The sequence below is a fragment of the Lathyrus oleraceus genome, chromosome 2 (assembly GCF_024323335.1).
Source record: "Lathyrus oleraceus cultivar Zhongwan6 chromosome 2, CAAS_Psat_ZW6_1.0, whole genome shotgun sequence".
In the NCBI taxonomy this organism is placed as follows: Eukaryota; Viridiplantae; Streptophyta; class Magnoliopsida; order Fabales; family Fabaceae; genus Lathyrus; species Lathyrus oleraceus.
Window position 1 is genome coordinate 444,408,298 of NC_066580.1, and position 19,173 is coordinate 444,427,470.

Genomic DNA, 19,173 nt, shown 5'->3' on the forward strand with positions numbered 1-19,173 from the left:
AACCAAACAAATTACAAGCACAAGTCAAAAATTCACAAGCTAAAACTTAAACAACCATTGCGATGCTCGCAATATCAATTTACAATCCCCGGCAACGGCGCCATTTTGTTGAAAATGTATATTTCGTGTCGGGTTTTTGTTATCGTATCCACAGAGATTGTAAGATATCACTGCCGTTCAATGGTTGAATTAATCTTAACTTAATGTAACACTAGGGTTTTGGTTTTAATCAAGTTATCTTGCATACAAAGTAATTAATTGCGGAAAAAGTTATGTTTTGATTAATATGAGAAATATTGTCAAAGTTAGGTTTCAATGACTACATTGCTTTGCATGTATTTGCTCGGTCAACAATCTTATAAACTCCTTTAGATGATAAATTATTTCACAAGGTCCTCTCAATGCGTTTCTCTCGAACACCCATTGTGAGTTTTGCCATTTTGATCCATTGTTTCTCTCGAACACAATCTATCAAAATGACAACTTTTTGGTTCAACCTTATGGTGAACAAAATCATTCGTTACTATCTCTAGCTAACAAACAAGTTTGGATGAAAACCTAGGTCAAGAATCGGTAAACATCTCTCGATCAAATACCAACACAAAGGGTTTTAAATAGAAACAAAGTTTTCATCATATATTTACCGTTAAAGAGTTTACATATGAGGATCCTTACATTTACACACAAAGCTAGCAATCACCTACATCTAACCTTGACAAATGGAAGACTTAGCTACTCATTTTCATGGTAGCTTGGTCGGCAAGTAAGGAAAGAGGGTTGATCAACATCCAAGTCGAATAATCGAGGTTGGATGGGAATCCACCTTCTTTTTGTGGAAGATGGTTGCTAGATGAAGAGAAATGAAATTAGGGCATAAAAGCTCCCACAAAACAATGCTGTAAAATATCTAGAAGAAAGTACAAAAAATGGAAAAGTTGGTAAAAATGAGGTATGGTGCCCAAAAGTGGCACCTGCTACTTATAGACAAGTGCAGAACTGTCATGTTCGCTAGGCGAGCAGAATGGCTCGCCTAGCGAAGGTCAAATATGAGCACAAAAGGCCCATGTGCCCAGAGAAAACAGGGCGTTGGTGAACTGTCATGTTCGCCTAGCGAACATACCTTCGCCTAGCGAAGGAAACGCTTCAAGCTCGCCCCAGCGAGGTTGAGAAGTTTTGCTACTGGAATGCTCGCTGGGGACTCGCTAGAGCCTCGCCTAGCGAGTGAGTGTTGGCTGCACTTTTCACCAAAACAGAATGAATTCGCTGCAAACTTCGCCTTGAGCTCGCCTAGCGAATTAATTTGCTAATTTACTGGAGCTGTTCGCCAGGAGCTCGCCTAGCGAACCCATTCTTCGCCACAGCCTCGCCTAGCGAGCAGGCAGATGAAATGCTCCTTTTCTTTGGTTCCTTTGCCAATTCTCTTGTGTCTTTATTATCAATTAATTCATGCCTTTCCTGCACAATAACACACACATCAAAGGCACCAAGCTTGTTTATCAATGTAACGCATTCCATGTAAAACAAATGTGATTTTGACAATTTTAGCAAGGAAAAAGAGTGAAAGATGCCCACATATGATAGCTCAAATAAGCACTTTTGGGCATCTATGTCTTCTTTGACTTATTACCACCCTTTGGAATTTCCCTTTTGCTTTTACAACTCCTCGTACTATGTCCCATAGCACCACATTTTGCACATGTGACAGTTGAAAATATCTTTGGTAGTATGTGGGGATTTCTAGGTTCATCATTCGGCTTGTTCCTTTGTTTTTTTTTTGCCTGCATATGGCTCTCCTCATCACTAGTGGTGCCATTATATTCAGATCATCTATAGGCCACAATTGTGGTCCATTAGTTGGATACACAATGTTTGAGTAAGTGTCCATAAATGTAGATTTTCTAAACAAAACAGATTAAATGTCCATGGTTGCCATTACTATCAGCACATTGTAATACAACAGTACTACTAGGATTTAATTTCAATAACTCTTGTCCATAACTTCTCTAATGAGTGAATTTCTCAATACCGGCCCCTTTAACTAACTATATTGCTTTCCTCTTGGCCATGTATTCCTGATAATGTGATAGTTTCACTCCTCATCTCTCAATAGCTTCAGCTCTGAGGCCTGATGGTTTCATATGAGGACTATTTCTAAGTATGCTTGCAAACTTGTGGGCAAGCCACTTTGTCTTTGCACTCCTGTTGCCGGTAGTCCTATGGCATGTATGATCTTCAATTAAAATCACAACTTACTATAACACCTCAAAATTTGCCCTCCTCTCCTGGGACTAGCTTAACATATTGCATATCACTTTTAGGTCATTAGGCATTGCATATTGCATATCATGTGGTTACATTGTGCAAGTCATCCTCTCAAGGCTTGATCAGAAGATGAAGAGGTCATGTGCAAGTTAGGGTTTCATTGGACTGGTCATTAATCATCTGAGGATGTGGAGGTCCAAATTAGGGTTTTGTGATTCTCAAGGAGCTTGGTCTTCATATGGATTGAAATGATACATCATCATCATCATGGTCTTGTATTATCCAGAAGATTCAAGTGTTTGATCAAGATTCCTTGAGATTAGGGTTTTGACCACTGGTCAACCCTAATCAGTTGTACTGGGCCAATCAGGGCATGGCTAGGAGATGGGGTCTATGATGGAGATGGGGATCATTTCATGGTTATATTGAGCTTATTGAGGCTAGGGTTTCATCCTTGAGCCATTTCATCAGAATTGGGGCTCAGTTTGATCTATGCATTGCCAAATTCATCTATTAGTTGAAAAGTCAACTGTGGTCAACTGTGCTTGATTTTATGGATTTGGAGGTGGGAGAGAGTTGGATACACTTCATTCATGTTGAAACAAGTGTTGTTTGACATTTCAAAGCTCAAGAATGGAGAAAATCAAGTCAAGACAAAAATTGCCAAAAATAGAAAGTGACTTGTAATGGAAGTTTCCAAAAATGGAAAGTTTTTGACCTCAAAATTACATGTCCAAGGAAGCTTCAAATGAAAATTTGTTCAACATGAAAGTTGTAGATCTTGGTTTCACCTTTCCAAAAAGTCCAAGAACTTGAAATTCCCATGCATGGTTGGCAAGTTATGATCCATTCAATTTCAAAAATGACCCATAATCAGAGGGGCATAACTTCCACATGGAGTGTCCAAATTGAGTGATCTTTTTATGTGCAAACTCCATTTGACATGTACTTTCATGGTGCATAATTGGAATTCATCAAAAATGGTCAATGCAAAAAGTCAATTTTCAAGTGTACAGTTAAAAATCCAAGGGCAAAATGGTCCAAGTTGAGAAATAATGGGAATTTTGGCATGGGGATTTTTGCAACACCTCACAAATTCAAATTGGAAATGGTTTGAATTGTCATAACATGTTGAGGTGCAATATTTGACCAAGTCATTTTGGAACTTCATGTGAAAATGTACAATTTAGCATAGCATAGTGAAAATGCAAATTACAAGGCCAATGGATATGGGACAAGTTGCAACACATCACAAATGGAATTTGGAGAGTGTGTGAGCTGTCATACAGCTGTCACAGGGCCTATGTGAAAAGTCCATTTTGCCCTTGCTTAGTAAAATGCATTTTTGCTAATCAAATTTCATTTTGGTTAATTCATGATTAAGAGGTGATTAAATGGAAGTATAAACACCTAATCATAACTAACTTTTGAAGAGAATCACAATTCACAAAGTTTTCTAACCAATTTTCCCTCCAATTCTCCAAGTTCATCAAGAACATTCAAGAACCAAATTCAACAAAACTCCTTCAATTCTTCATCAATTCAGAAAATTCTTTTTGCTTCATCTTCATTGGATCATGATCTTGATCTGTTTTGACAATTCATTGGCTAACAACACCAAATCCGTGACTGTTCAAGTGATGCTCATCCATGGTGAATTGAAATCTCTTGCACGTGAAGCAACTTCGAGCTAGGCTAAGCATTGCATTCAATTTCCTGTAGCTTCTCCTTCATCTGTTTCAAGGAATCTCGCGCCAAAGCTTCAAGAAGCATCACTGCCATTGCAAGGTACTTGAAATTCGAATCTCATGATTCTTTAAATTGTTATATGCATTGTGTAGATCGTTCATCATAGGTTAGCGTGAAACTCGTGGTTTGCAAAATGATTGAGTGAGGTGAGAGAAATCTCGATTCAAAGCTTTGATGTCCAACCTTTGATCGCTCGATCCGTGAGATATAGTGAGTGTTAGAGAAAATCATTAGCACATCCTTAATGTACATGATAAGACGATTCTAACGGTTATAGATTTGTGAGTTTTGGTTGAGAAAAGCTTGAAACCGATGCTGCCGTTGAAGAACACATGCCGTGCGAAGAAGAAAAAGAAATCTGGAAATTATGCTGTTTCGATCCATTGTTTTCTCATGCCAAATTCGAATTCTGTTTCCCTCCAAGCTGAGCCAATCAGCGTGTGACAACGCATTAAATGGCTGCATAGTCGTTTTGGTCCTTGGCACGGTATTTACAACAATGCCACTGAAGCTTAATAATTCCATTTAATTCAAATAACACTTAAATATTTATTTCATAATTCATTTTAACTTTAAAAAATCATAAAAAATTAATTACTAATCCAAAAATAATGAGGATTTTTTTGATGGATCCCAATTTCTCTCTAGTTTTTTATAGGCATGGTTACAAAAGTTGTGCATGGAAAAATGTTGACCTGGCCTATTGATCTTTGACTTGTGTACCTTTTTTGCATGTTTCACCATATCTATCATGAAATGCTCATACTTGTAAAGAAATGATTGAAAATTTTTGTGCTCATTCTGGACATGTTGATGGTGATTTCCATGTAAAGTTTATGATTTTTGGATTCCTGATGCTTGAGATATGATTTTTTGAATCTAGGTGTGACAATTTGTGTCACACCTAGCTAGGTCAACTTCATGAATTTATTTGCATGACCTATGATTGTTGGATTGGATTGAAACTTTGCATGAATGATCATTGATGTGTCAAGATAACATGTTAATTTTGTTGGGATTTTTGGTTGCATTTTCAAATTGATTGATAATTTTCTTCACTGTATGCTCATTTGGTAACATTGTGTGACACATGTTTGTATATTGTTTGTGAAATTCTCATATGGTTTTGGATGAAGATGAAACTTGGTATGCTGATTGTAGACACATTATAGGACATCATGCTTTTGGTCCCATTCATTTCTAATATGTTGTCACTGTTTTGTGAATTTTTGAAGTGAATGCATGTGTTGGTGCTATGAATTGGCTTGAATAATTGTGTCTGGATTTCTTGATTTTTCATTGACCTAGTTTCTTTTGTCCAATTGAGCTGAAAATTGACATGCTACTTGTTGATCGTGTCCTGTTTAGGTGTGAATTATTTGAGGATTTTTGGAGTTGATTTGGTATGCTTTTGAGTGAGATAGTCCTGTTTGGTCAATTGGTGTTGCAAATTGCATGTTTAATGTTAAATTGTGCATGAAATGAATAGGGTGAATGATATGAGTATGGGATCAATTGCATGGGCTTTTGATTTGTGTTAATTTGATTTTGGTTGAGAATTGTTTGCTGTTTAGAATTTTTTCTCCCTTTTGGACCCTAGGCTTGGCCTAGTGGTCCAGTTTCTCACATTTGGTTTGACTTTTCAGGATGAAATGCATAATGCTCAAGGAGAATGCTTCAAGTCAATTAAATTGAGATTGTTGGATGTTTTGAACTAATTTGACTTTGTTTTATAGGTTGTGAAGCTTGAGCTTGAGCTTATAGCTTGCACTTATGTGCATTAACCTGTGTTGCTTAATCTGTATAGTCTGACTGATTAACATTTGCTGTTTATTGTTGTTTGTCTGAGTACTGATGATACTTGATTGATTTCAGGTACATTTAGTCGCTTACAGTTCCTTGAGAACTAGCTTGCTGTTGCTTGGTTTTTAAACCACTTGAGGTAGGACTTCTAATCTTCATGTAGTCTGGAAGACCTGGCCTGTTACTTGGCCAGGCAACTGTCTGAAGTCCTCCTTAAGAGGCGATGTTTGTGGTTGTTTACATTTGTGCCAAGCAGGTGAAAGACCTCTATGAGGCAATTGGTGGATCAAAGGGATATGCAATCTATCCCCCACTATTCTGTGAGTCGTCCCTCTGCTCACACGGTTGTGTGTTGATGCATTGGGACACAAACCCAAGATCCTGTGTTGTTGCACAATCGAGTCAGAGTCTTTGAGCGTAGAAGGGTCCCTCCATTCTGGACCCACGCTCCTTTGTCTGAAGCTCTCCCTGGTTAGGGATAAGAGCTGTGAAGTCTAATCTTCACTCACCTTTCATCTGCTTCACCTTAGCCTCGTAATGGCAAGGTTAAGAGCGAATACTACCCATGTACAGATGACTTGCTTCGGCAGTCAAACCCATTGTTTGAGCCTCACTTGATTGGTTATAGTGTGTGCTATATGAATATTTGTTTGAAATGCTTGTTTTATTTTGATCGATGCTTGTATGCTTGTATGCTTGCTTTCTTCCTGGATAGGATTAGCTTGCAGTTGTGCAAGTAGGTAGAAACCTGAACATAGGGTAACGATGCATGACAACACTAGGCTCGAGTCCAGCTCCCTGGTAGTGTGTCTCCCCTTGGTTTCTGGCTAGATTTTCTTTCCCTTTCAGGGGAACTACATCGCCCTGATCCTTGTTCCAGACGAGGTATGTAGGCAGGAGGCCGTGCGAGGTCTCTCCGGGCACTTTTTTTCATTTTGTGTGTGTTTACTTGTCATCTGATTGTGTTTGTTTGGTTCGGATGCTGACGTAAGTCCAGTGATTGGCTTTCAGGCTCCACGTTTGCCTTCTTGTGTGCGTTTTGGTTCGGATGCTGATGTAAGTCCAGTGATTGGCATTCAGGCTCCATGTTTGCCGGTGTGTCTTGTTTGGCGTGCGTGAGCCGAACTACGGCAGCTCTGATTCTCGTTCCAGACGAGATACGTAGGCATAGGATGCGACGTCCTATCGAGCTCTCTCCCCCTTAACCCCACCTGTGTTGTCTTCGGTGTGTGTGTGTGTGGTGTTTAGCAACCTTTTCTTTATTTTAGAACGTGGATCCCGTCGAGTACGACGGACGTGAGGGGTGCTAATACCTTCCCCTTGCGTAACCGACTCCCTTACCCTTTCTCTTTGGTCGCGAGACCATGCTTTTTCCAGGTTTCTCTGAGCGTTTCCTTTCCCTATCTTGGGATAAATAACGCGCAGTGGCGGCTCTGTGTTGTGTTTTTGTTTTAGCCCGCCGGTTGTTTTTTCGCGGATGCGACAGCTGGCGACTCTGCTGGGGAATATCGGATGTAGACCTGTGCTGGTCCATCTTCCCTAAGCGAGTCTCTCCTAGCGTTCTAGGATTAGTTTAGGTTGCTTTTGCCGCTTTATTTATTGCATTTATTATTCTGACAGTGTATATATTTGCATAAATATTTGCATGCATCATACTATCATGTTGTTGCCGTCCTCTGTGCAGGTGGTTCCTCTGTTTGGGGTGGGTGTTCTTAGCGGGGATAAAACCCAGGCCCGAGTATACACCTAGGATTAGCGTGGTCTCACGTCGCTCACATGCCGGTTGGGCACATTGTTGCGACGTGACATACCACAAGCCGGACGAGGTTCATCTGAGAAGTGCTCTTCCAGTGGGGTTTTCCACTTTGGTTGGGTTATCTCTTTTGAACTATTGACTCTGGTGACCGATCATTTCCCGGATCTTTGGTTTAGACGATCTCAGGAGAGCTACAATGGCACACCCGAAAGGGCAAACCCATTGAGTATCTCCGCCCGATTGTCGAGACTATTATCTGCCTTAGGATAACCTGATTAGAATTTACCTGTGAGGGGAGGGTGATTCTTTCAGATGCATGTTCAGATGGTGACCTTGATGGTGACTTTTGGTTCCGTGGATCAGAGTCATATTTATAAGTCGGATTTATGGCCGTTTATTTCCGAGACGCCGGAGTGCTGTCCGTGGTATTTATCAGTGGGGATCCGTTTATTTCAGGATTCCCCGGGCCGAGTTATTTATTGGTGGGGATCCGTTTATTTCAGGATTCCCCTGGCCGATTCAGAGGTTGTGGGTATCTGCTCAGAGATTGTCTGATGATGATGATGATGGTGTATCTGTCAGTTCCGTTTATTTCGGAACTCCCTTGAGTCGGATTCGTGGTTACATGTTCCCTCAGATGGTTATGATCGGTTCAGAGATCCGGGCTGTGGCTCAGTGCAACAGATGTTCAGAGGACTTGGAGGATGGCACAGTGCATTGCATTCATACATCATTCTCATTTTGCATTCATCTGCACCAAACCTACGTCTAGCCATGTGGGGAGTATTATGGATTGAGAATCTGGTTGAGAGACATCCGGATGTCAGAATATTATTGATGAATTTTTATCTGTCTCGATGAAACCAGAATCAAAGGACAGAATCTTCCTCATATGGACAGACGTTGCATTCATGCATATTAACCTGTTTGCTGTTTTGCAGGAATCATTGCTCGCGCTCGTAGAGCTGTACCTTTGCACTCAACCCGTCCTCACAGATACTTCACCAGACGCAATACTCCCAGACTGATGGACCTCCCAAATACTGATATCCTCGAGCTGAAAGATAAGATGAATGAGCTGATCAACATCATGCAGGGTTTTGCAGTTGGTCAGAAAGCGTTGGCTGACAAAGTTGAGAAGCTCGAGCGGGCTTCAGCGGCTAACAGTGTTGTTAACCTGGATGGTGTCTCCAACCAGGGGCTGGGTGGATCCAGGGACGGTGGAAAAAGAGAAACTGTGGGTATGGTGAACAACAATGCTGGTGGACTTGGTGCTGCTACTGGTGGTGGGCCCGGTCTGGGGCATAATCTGAAGGATAATATGTTCCCTCCATTCTACGGGTTTGATGAGGACAGGGAGGAGGACCGAGAAGCTGATCAATTCTCCATGCACAATGAGCCATTCGGTCAATATGGTGTTCAACCACAAAGCAAAGAAATTCAGTTACTGGCAGAGAAGGTAAGGGCTCTGGAAAGCCATGCTACTCCGGGACTTGTCAACATGTCCAACATGGGGCTGGTCGAGGGGATTGTGATCCCACAGAAGTTCAAACCGCCTGCATTTGACAAATACAATGGGAGTTCTTGCCCAGAGACTCACCTCCAAGCTTTCGTTCGCAAGATTTCTGCCTATACGACGGATCAGAAGCTATGGATGTACTTCTTCCAGGACAGTCTGTCCGGAGGATCCTTGGAATGGTATACCAAGCTGAAATCTGCTGACATCAAGAGCTGGCAGGATCTGGGAGATGCATTCTTTAAACAGTACCAGTTTAATGCTGACATGGCTCCTAGTCGTACCCAGCTGCAGGGTATGTCTCAGAAGAACAGTGAAGGGTTTAAAGAATATGCACAACGGTGGAGGGAGTTGGCTGCCAGAGTGCAACCCCCGCTGGTGGACAGAGAGATGTCTGATCTCTTCATGGGTACCCTGCAGGGGGTTTTTGCTGAAAGAATGGTTGGATGCCCGGTGACTAACTTTGCAGACATTGTGGTGGCCGGAGAAAGAATTGAAAGTTGGCTGAAAATGGGGAAGATCCAGGGTGGTAATGCTTCGTCATCAGCATCGAAGAAGCCATTCGGGAATGGTCAGCGCAAGAATGAGGGTGAATCGAGTGCTGTGTATGCCCAGGGAGGATACGGTAGGGATCGTTACTACCAGCACACTGCTGCGGTAACCACCCCTGCTGGTAATCAGTCAGTACGACAGCAACGTCAGCCATATCAACAGAGAGCTGGGTATCAGGTGAGGGGAAAAGGGGTTGATCGCCATTTTGACAGGCCACCCGTGACATACGTTGTTCTGTTTAAGAAATTGATGGATCTTGGGTTGGTTCAGCCGAGGACGATGGTTCCGATGAGATCAGATCAGAGGCCTCCTAACTATGATGAGAACGCCCAGTGCGAATTTCATTCTGGAACACCGGGGCATAACATTGAGGGCTGTAGAGCATTCAAGAATGTTGTCCAGGACCTGGTGGACTCCAAGGCTATTAACTTTGCACCGTCTCCGAATGTTAATGCTAATCCCATGTCGGCGCATGGTCAGGCGATGGTGAATGCAATTGCTGAAGATTCAGATCACGCCTATACAGTGGGTGAAAAGACTGATGGTAACTGCAAGTTTGATGGTTGAATAAAGCCGTGCGTACCAGGGAACTGGAAGGCCTAAAAAGATCAGCACTGTCACTCATTCGGAAGAGTAATGATTTCTGTTTTGATTTTATTTGCATGAAAGCCATACGTTTTGCCCGAAACGTAATGGTTCATTGTAAGGGCCACCTCATGTTTCATTTTGCAATATTTCTGCATCATTAATAAATGGATGTTTTTCAGTCAAAAAGCAGTGTTCCCTGTTTTTCATTTATTTTTGCAGTTTAAAAACAAATAAAAATGGCAATGTTTGTTTTCGTTTTTCCCTTTTGATTTATCTCGTTCCGAATTCAAAAATAATTCTCCGGATTTCATTGATAACAATTTGGTTACACCTCATATGACTTCGACAATCCGAGCAATCAGGCTGAAGAAGAAGGCGAAGAAGATTGTGATCTGCTGGAATTAGCCAGGTTGTCAAAACAAGAGGAGAAGGTGATTCAGCCGCTCGAGGGCGATGCGAGATTGTTACTCCAAGCACCGCCGAGGTCAGGGAGAGAAAAATTGGGGCCGCTTCGGAGGCAAGTCGAGAGCAGAATGGTAGTCCTGTTGAAAGAGCATGTGGATACCTTCACCTGGTCGTGTCAGGATATGCCAGGGTCGGATACCGATGTCGCTGTGCATAAGCTGCCATGGAGAAAAGACTGTCCTCTAAAGAAGTAGAACGCCGGTGCCACGTATCAGAGAGCCATGGTGACTTTGTTTCATGATATGATTCATCATGAAGTTGAATGCTATGCTATGACATGATAGCAAAGTCCCAAACAGGAGAGGGGCATCTGGCAGACCGGGGCAAGTCGTTTGACCGGTTGAGACAATTCAAACTGAGGTTGAATTCAAGCGAGTGCGCTATCAGAGTGCGATCCGGTAAGCTGTTGGGGTTCATTATAAGAGAGGAATCGAGGTTGATCCTGCTAAAAAAAAAAAAGGGAAAAACAGAAAAAAAGGAATGCCTGAACCGAGAACAGAAAGAGGTTCGTGGTTTCTTAGGCAGATGGAACTACATGTCATGGTTCACATCTCACCTAACAGCCACGTGGGAACCCATTCAAGAAAAAAGATCAAACGGTCAGGTGAAATAATGATTGCCAAGGGGCATTGAAAAAATAAAAGAATAAGTTGCAGGAACCTCTGATTCTGATGCTTCCCATAGAAGGAACAACTGTTAATCGGGTACTTGACGGCCCTCGAGGGGTCTACGAGGTGTATTGGGTCGGCATGACGGGTCTTGTCGAAAAGAGCATGCAATTTACCTTAGCAAAAAGTTTACCGACTGTGAAACAATACATTCACTGTTCGAGAAAACTTGATGTACTTTGGCATAGGCTGCTCGCCGACTGAGACAGTGTATGCTGGTTCATACCACTTTGTGGATTTCCAAGATGGATCCGATCAAGTATGGGTTTGAGAATCCAGCATCGACCGGACGGGTTTGCGAGAGGAGCAAAGTAATGTTGACTGATTCAGTATACTCTCAGAAAGCAATCAAGGGGTATTGTCTGATTACCTCGCTCAACAACCCGTGGAGAATTATCAACCGATGAGGTTTGAATTCCCTGATGAGGATATCTCGAGGTGCTCCAATCGAAAGATTGAGAGTAACCGATCCCGGAGGAGGGGCCGGACCCCGAATCCGAACGGATTCTGATGTCTGATGGGGTCAATGTGAAGGAATTAGCGCTGCCTGGCTAACATTTGAATGCACCGACGGTGTGATTGAGTATGAAGTTGGTATCCTGGGTATCGAACGTCGGTGCGTACATCTACTGGGGCAACTCCTTTCTCATTGGTATATGGGATGGAGGCTGTATTACCTGTTGAGGTTCAGATTCCCTCTTTAAGAGTCCTGATGGACGTGAAATTGCAAGAGGCTGAATGGGTAAGAACCCGGTACGAAGAGTTGAGCCTGATTGAAGAAAAGAGGCTAGCGGCCATCTGTCATGGGCAGTTGTACCAGCAGCGGATGAAGCGTGCTTTTGACAAAAAGGTACGACCTCGGGTATATCACGTAGGTGATATGGTGCTGAAAAGGATCCTTCCTCCTCAGAACGATCGAAGGGGCAAATGGACACCGAATTATGAAGGTCCATTCGTGGTCAAGAAGGTTTTTTCTGGTGGAGCCTTGTTGTTAACGACCATGGATAGCGAAGATTTTCCATCCCCTGTGAATGCGGACGCAGTTAAAAAATACTTCGTATAAGAGACCCGCTGGACGAAAAGAACAAAATAGTCCAGGCAAAAATGGGCATCCCGGCGAACCAAAAAATAGAAAGAAAAGGTTCGGGCAAAAATTAGGGATATAAGAGAAAAAACTGTACACCCGGCAAGTCGAAAACCTGAAAAGACGACTTGGGCAAAAAAGGGTATCCCGGTGGACTGAAAATCCGAAAGGGCGGTCCAGGCAAAAGATGGATTGAAACGAACAACTGCGTCTAGCATGATCGTTTTCGCTTTGGTTAAAGCATCATGGATAATACCCGGTAGGGATCAGTCAGAAGCGTCTTGTTCAGAAGGCAGAAAGCACGGAGAGTCTGAGGACATATGGGGTGTAACCGAGTTGGAACTCGATGAGATCACGGGTTTCACATTGCCATTAGGATAGATTTTTCCTTTTGTGCGCAATTACCTCTTTTCAGGAATTGCTTCCTTTGTATTGCTCAATTTGAGCCACACTTTTCAAATCAATAAAATGCAAATTCAGTCAAATAATTTTGTTTTTGTTTTTCATTACTGCTTTGATTGCAAAAACATCCAGATATTTTTGATAAAGAATCTTGCATTTTTAACACATACAGGTTCCTTCCAATGCATGTTTATAAGATGGAAAGCTTGAAATCTTATTTGGAAGGATGAGTGACCCGAGTGTTGAAATCTTGACACGCCTGGGGCACGGTTTTATCTAACGATCTGTTTTGCAGGAACTGTTAGGTATTTCCATTCACTTGCAGGTTGTGATGTGGAAGCTTGTTGGAAAGCAAATCCCCGGGGAGTCCGATCAGGGACGAATGAATATGAAGGGATGACGAGAAGACGTCGAGACGTACGACGATCCTTGATTTTAATCAAGAAGACTCTTCAAAATCGGAAGATTGGAAAGTCTGTGGAAGTTCCCCGCGGAGTCCAATAAGGGACAGGCAAGTTAGAGAATAGTGCAAAGACGACGAGGGACGTCCGACGACCTTTGGAATTAATCAAGAAGACTCTTCAAAGTCGGAAGATTGAAAAGTCTGTATAAATCCCAGGAGTTCGATTTCCGTCGAGCGCGGAGCGATTGGGAGTACAAGATGATGGAGCAAAAAAGGTCCAGACGAGTCTGGGAATTCTCAAAAGTGGAAAGCCGATACGAGATTGGGGAGCGGATACCGTGGTTCGATGAGTCGACGGGTGTTCTGTACCAACTTTTCTCATTTCCCCAGCTAAGTCCCCAAGCCGAAGTAGAGGACCAACTCCCTAGCAGATCCAAGGTCTATGGATACCATAGCCGAGTCAGGATGGTTATCCCCGGCAGGTTTAAAACGGTGTCCTCAACAGCCAGGCCCGAAGGTTGCTATCCCCGAGTGGAGCGGGTTTCAATGAAATATATCTCCAGCAGTGTTCATCCTACCAGTGGATTGGATGAGTTTCCGTAGCAGTCTGATATTTGCATCCCCAGCTGAGTTGATCCTACGTATGGATTGCATGGGTTTTCCCCAGCGGAGTGGCATTCGCTTCCCTAGCAGGGTCAGGATGGTTATCCCCAGCAGGTGTCAGATCGGTGCTTCCCCAGTCGCCAGGCCTGGAAGTTGCTGTTTCCCAGCAGAGTATCTGTGAGCATTTCCCCAGTGAAGTCGTCAGGTATCTGTGAGGGTTTCTCGAAGCAGGTTCGGGATTGATATCCCCAGCAAGTCAAAGACTGTTGTATCCCCACAGAGTGTTGGTGGTTCTTATCCCCAGCAGTTTCCCGAGCGGATTGGGTGCAAAGGAGTTTCTTCCCCAGCAAGGGTTGCCTTTTCCCAGCAGCAGTGCTATTCCACAGCAGGGTGGAGACCGGAGTATTGACGAGTTCCTCAGTAGAGTGTCTCGTGTTCCCCAGCAGAATCCCTTGAGGGGGACGCTTTTTACGCATTCATCATGTAAAATAGCATATCATGTTGCATAGAAAAATAATAAATCGCGTAGCATTTCCATAATTATGGAGCATTACGCAGAAAAATCAATCATTCATCATTGCAAGCATAAGCTAGTCTCAGACCGTGGTTATTGTTTGAGAGGTGTTTTGCCCAGCGGTGAAGATGTTACTCCGAGGAGTTCAGCATCACGACGTCAGATCAGCAATGTTCCCCAGTAGTGCGATACTGGAGGAAACTTTTCCGTCGGACAGAGATGGAAATGTTACGCGATCAGCGCAACTCAAGCCGTGGTTACCGTTTGAGATTTGGTTTCAACAGAAGTTTGAAGGTGTTACTCTACGGAGTTCAGCATCTGGGGTTTGGAGCAGCAGTATTTCCCAGTCATCAGTAAGTGGCTGGTCGAGCTTTCTTTGGTGTCAGTAAACATCATCATTCGATGTCTAGTAAACGTCGCGTTATTTCCCAGTCATCAGTAAGTGTCTGGTCGAGCTTTCTTTGGTGTCAGTAAACATCATCATTCGATGTCCTGTCAACATCCTTGTTTGATGTCCTGTCAACATCCTTGTTTGATGTCCTGTCAACATCCTTGTTTGATGTCCTGTCAACATCCTTGTTTGATGTCCTGTCAACATCCTTGTTTGATGTCCTGTCAACATCCTTGTTTGATGTCCTGTCAACATCCTTGTTTGATGTCCTGTCAACATCATTGCTCGATGTCCTGTCAACATCATTGTTTGATGCCTGTAAACATCATTGTTTGATGCCTGTAAACATCATTGTTCGATGCCTGTAAACATCCTTGTTTGATGCCTGTAAACATCATTGTTTGATGCCTGTAAACATCCTTGTTTGATGTCCTGTCAACATCCTTGTTTGATGCCTGTCAACATCATTGTTTGATGTCCTGTCAACATCATTGTTCGATGTCCTGTCAACATCATTGTTCGATGTCCTGTCAACATCATTATTTGATGCCTGTAAACATCATCGTTCGATGTCCAGTAAACGTCGAGTTTTCTCCCAGTCATCAGTAAGTGTCTGGTCGAGTTTTCTTTGGTGCCTGTAAACATCATCGTTCGATGTCCAGTAAACGTCGAGTTTTCTCCCAGTCATCAGTCAGTGTCTGGTGGAAGGTGTACCCTCTGATATGTCACCCTCAGAGTGGTGATTGGTGTTATTTCCGACGTTGTCAGCGGAATTATCACAAGGAAACAAGATGTCGGGGTTCAAATGCAGTGATCCGGGATCATTTGCGCAAAAGAAAATTTCGGGGTTCAAGAAAATAAAAAAGGATTATCAGAAAAATTTCGGGGTTCAAGAAAAGCATGAAAAAAAAAATAATAATAATAATCCCGGGCGGGAGTGGTGTTTAGACCATGGGTTATCCCTGTGTTACCATTTATTTTGGTATCCAGGTTGACGTGTTTCGGTGATCAGGCCGGCTTTCTCCGTTCCGGACGGATTTTTCTTCAAGATTGTTTCTTCGCCGATTCTGACAGGCGTTATTAATTATTTTCCCATCAGAGTGCAAATTGTTCGTCTGTTCTTGGTATTCAATCACTCTTCATCCTGATCATCTGAAAGCCGAGGCTATTCATATCGACAGGTTCACAGTGGATTGAATAGGGGCAGCTGTAACACCTCAAAATTTGCCCTCCTCTCCTGGGACTAGCTTAACATATTGCATATCATTTTTAGGTCATTAGGCATTGCATATTTCATATCATGTGGTTACATTGTGCAAGTCATCCTCTCAAGGCTTGATCAGAAGATGAAGAGGTCATGTGCAAGTTAGGGTTTCATTGGACTGGTCATTAATCATCTGAGGATGTGGAGGTCCAAATTAGGGTTTTGTGATTCTCAAGGAGCTTGGTCTTCATATTGATTGAAATGATACATCATCATCATCATGGTCTTGTATTATCTAGAAGATTCAAGTGTTTGATCAAGATTCCTTGAGATTAGGGTTTTGACCACTGGTCAACCCTAATCAGTTGTACTGGGCCAATCAGGGCATGGCTAGGAGATGGGGTCTATGATGGAGATGGGGATCATTTCATGGTTATATTGAGCTTATTGAGGCTAGGGTTTCATCCTTGAGCCATTTCATCAGAGAATTGGGGCTCAGTTTGATCTATGCATTGCCAAATTCATCTATTAGTTGAAAAGTCAACTGTGGTCAACTGTGCTTGATTTTATGGATTTGGAGGTGGGAGAGAGTTGGATACACTTCATTCATGTTGAAACAAGTGTTGTTTGACATTTCAAAGCTCAAGAATGGAGAAAATCAAGTCAAGACAAAAATTGCCAAAAATAGAAAGTGACTTGTAATGGAAGTTTCCAAAAATGGAAAGTTTTTGACCTCAAAATTACATGTCCAAGGAAGCTTCAAATGAAAATTTGTTCAACATGAAAGTTGTAGATCTTGGTTTCACCTTTCCAAAAAGTCCAAGAACTTGAAATTCCCATGCATGGTTGGCAAGTTATGGTCCATTCAATTTCAAAAATGACCCATAATCAGAGGGGCATAACTTCCACATGGAGTGTCCAAATTGAGTGATCTTTTTATGTGCAAACTCCATTTGACATGTACTTTCATGGTGCATAATTGGAATTCATCAAAAATGGTCAATGCAAAAAGTCAATTTTCAAGTGTACAGTTAAAAATCCAAGGGCAAAATGGTCCAAGTTGAGAAATAATGGGAATTTTGGCATGGGGATTTTTGCAACACCTCACAAATTCAAATTGGAAATGGTTTGAATTGTCATAACATGTTGAGGTGCAATATTTGACCAAGTCATTTTGGAACTTCATGTGAAAATGTACAATTTAGCATAGCATAGTGAAAATGCAAATTACAAGGCCAATGGATATGGGACAAGTTGCAACACATCACAAATGGAATTTGGAGAGTGTGTGAGCTGTCATACAGCTGTCACAGGGCCTATGTGAAAAGTCCATTTTGCCCTTGCTTAGTAAAATGCATTTTTGCTAATCAAATTTCATTTTGGTTAATTCATGATTAAGAGGTGATTAAATGGAAGTATAAACACCTAATCATAACTAACTTTTGAAGAGAATCACAATTCACAAAGTTTTCTAACCAATTTTCCCTCCAATTCTCCAAGTTCATCAAGAACATTCAAGAACCAAATTCAACAAAACTCCTTCAATTCTTCATCAATTCAGAAAATTCTTTTTGCTTCATCTTCATTGGATCATGATCTTGATCTGTTTTGACAATTCATTGGCTAACAACACCAAATCCGTGACTGTTCAAGTGATGCTCATCCATGGTGAATTGAAATCTCTTGCACGTGAAGCAACTTCGAGCTAGGCTAAGCATTGCATTCAATTTCCTGTAGCTTCTCCTTCATCTGTTTCAAGGAATCTCGCGCCAAAGCTTCAAGAAGCATCACTGCCATTGCAAGGTACTTGAAATTCGAATCTCATGATTCTTTAAATTGTTATATGCATTGTGTAGATCGTTCATCATAGGTTAGCGTGAAACTCGTGGTTTGCAAAATGATTGAGTGAGGTGAGAGAAATCTCGATTCAAAGCTTTGATGTCCAACCTTTGATCGCTCGATCCGTGAGATATAGTGAGTGTTAGAGAAAATCATTAGCACATCCTTAATGTACATGATAAGACGATTCCAACGGTTATAGATTTGTGAGTTTTGGTTGAGAAAAGCTTGAAACCGATGTTGCCGTTGAAGAACACATGCCGTGCGAAGAAGAAAAAGAAATCTGGAAATTATGCTGTTTCGATCCATTGTTTTCTCATGCCAAATTCGAATTCTGTTTCCCTCCAAGCTGAGCCAATCAGCGTGTGACAACGCATTAAATGGCTGCACAGTCGTTTTGGTCCTTGGCACGGTATTTACAACAATGCCACTGAAGCTTAATAATTCCATTTAATTCAAATAACACTTAAATATTTATTTCATAATTCATTTTAACTTTAAAAAATCATAAAAAATTAATTACTAATCCAAAAATAGTGAGGATTTTTTTGATGGATCCCAATTTCTCTCTAGTTTTTTATAGGCATGGTTACAAAAGTTGTGCATGGAAAAATGTTGACCTGGCCTATTGATCTTTGACTTGTGTACCTTTTTTGCATGTTTCACCATATCTATCATGAAATGCTCATACTTGTAAAGAAATGATTGAAAATTTTTGTGCTCATTCTGGACATGTTGATCGTGATTTCCATGTAAAGTTTATGATTTTTGGATTCCTGATGCTTGAGATATGATTTTTTGAATCTAGGTGTGACAATTTGTGTCACACCTAGCTAGGTCAACTTCATGAATTTATTTGCATGACCTATGATTGTTGGATTGGATTGAAACTTTGCATGAATGATCATTGATGTGTCAAGATAACATGTTAATTTTGCTGGGATTTTTGGTTGCATTTTCAAATTGATTGATAATTTTCTTCACTGTATGCTCATTTGGTAACATTGTGTGACACATGTTTGTATATTGTTTGTGAAATTCTCATATGGTTTTGGATGAAGATGAAACTTGGTATGCTGATTGTAGACACATTATAGGACATCATGCTTTTGGTCCCATTCATTTCTAATATGTTGTCACTGTTTTGTGAATTTTTGAAGTGAATGCATGTGTTGGTGCTATGAATTGGCTTGAATAATTGTGTCTGGATTTCTTGATTTTTCATTGACCTAGTTTCTTTTGTCCAATTGAGCTGAAAATTGACATGCTACTTGTTGATCGTGTCCTGTTTAGGTGTGAATTATTTGAGGATTTTTGGAGTTGATTTGGTATGCTTTTGAGTGAGATAGTCCTGTTTGGTCAATTGGTGTTGCA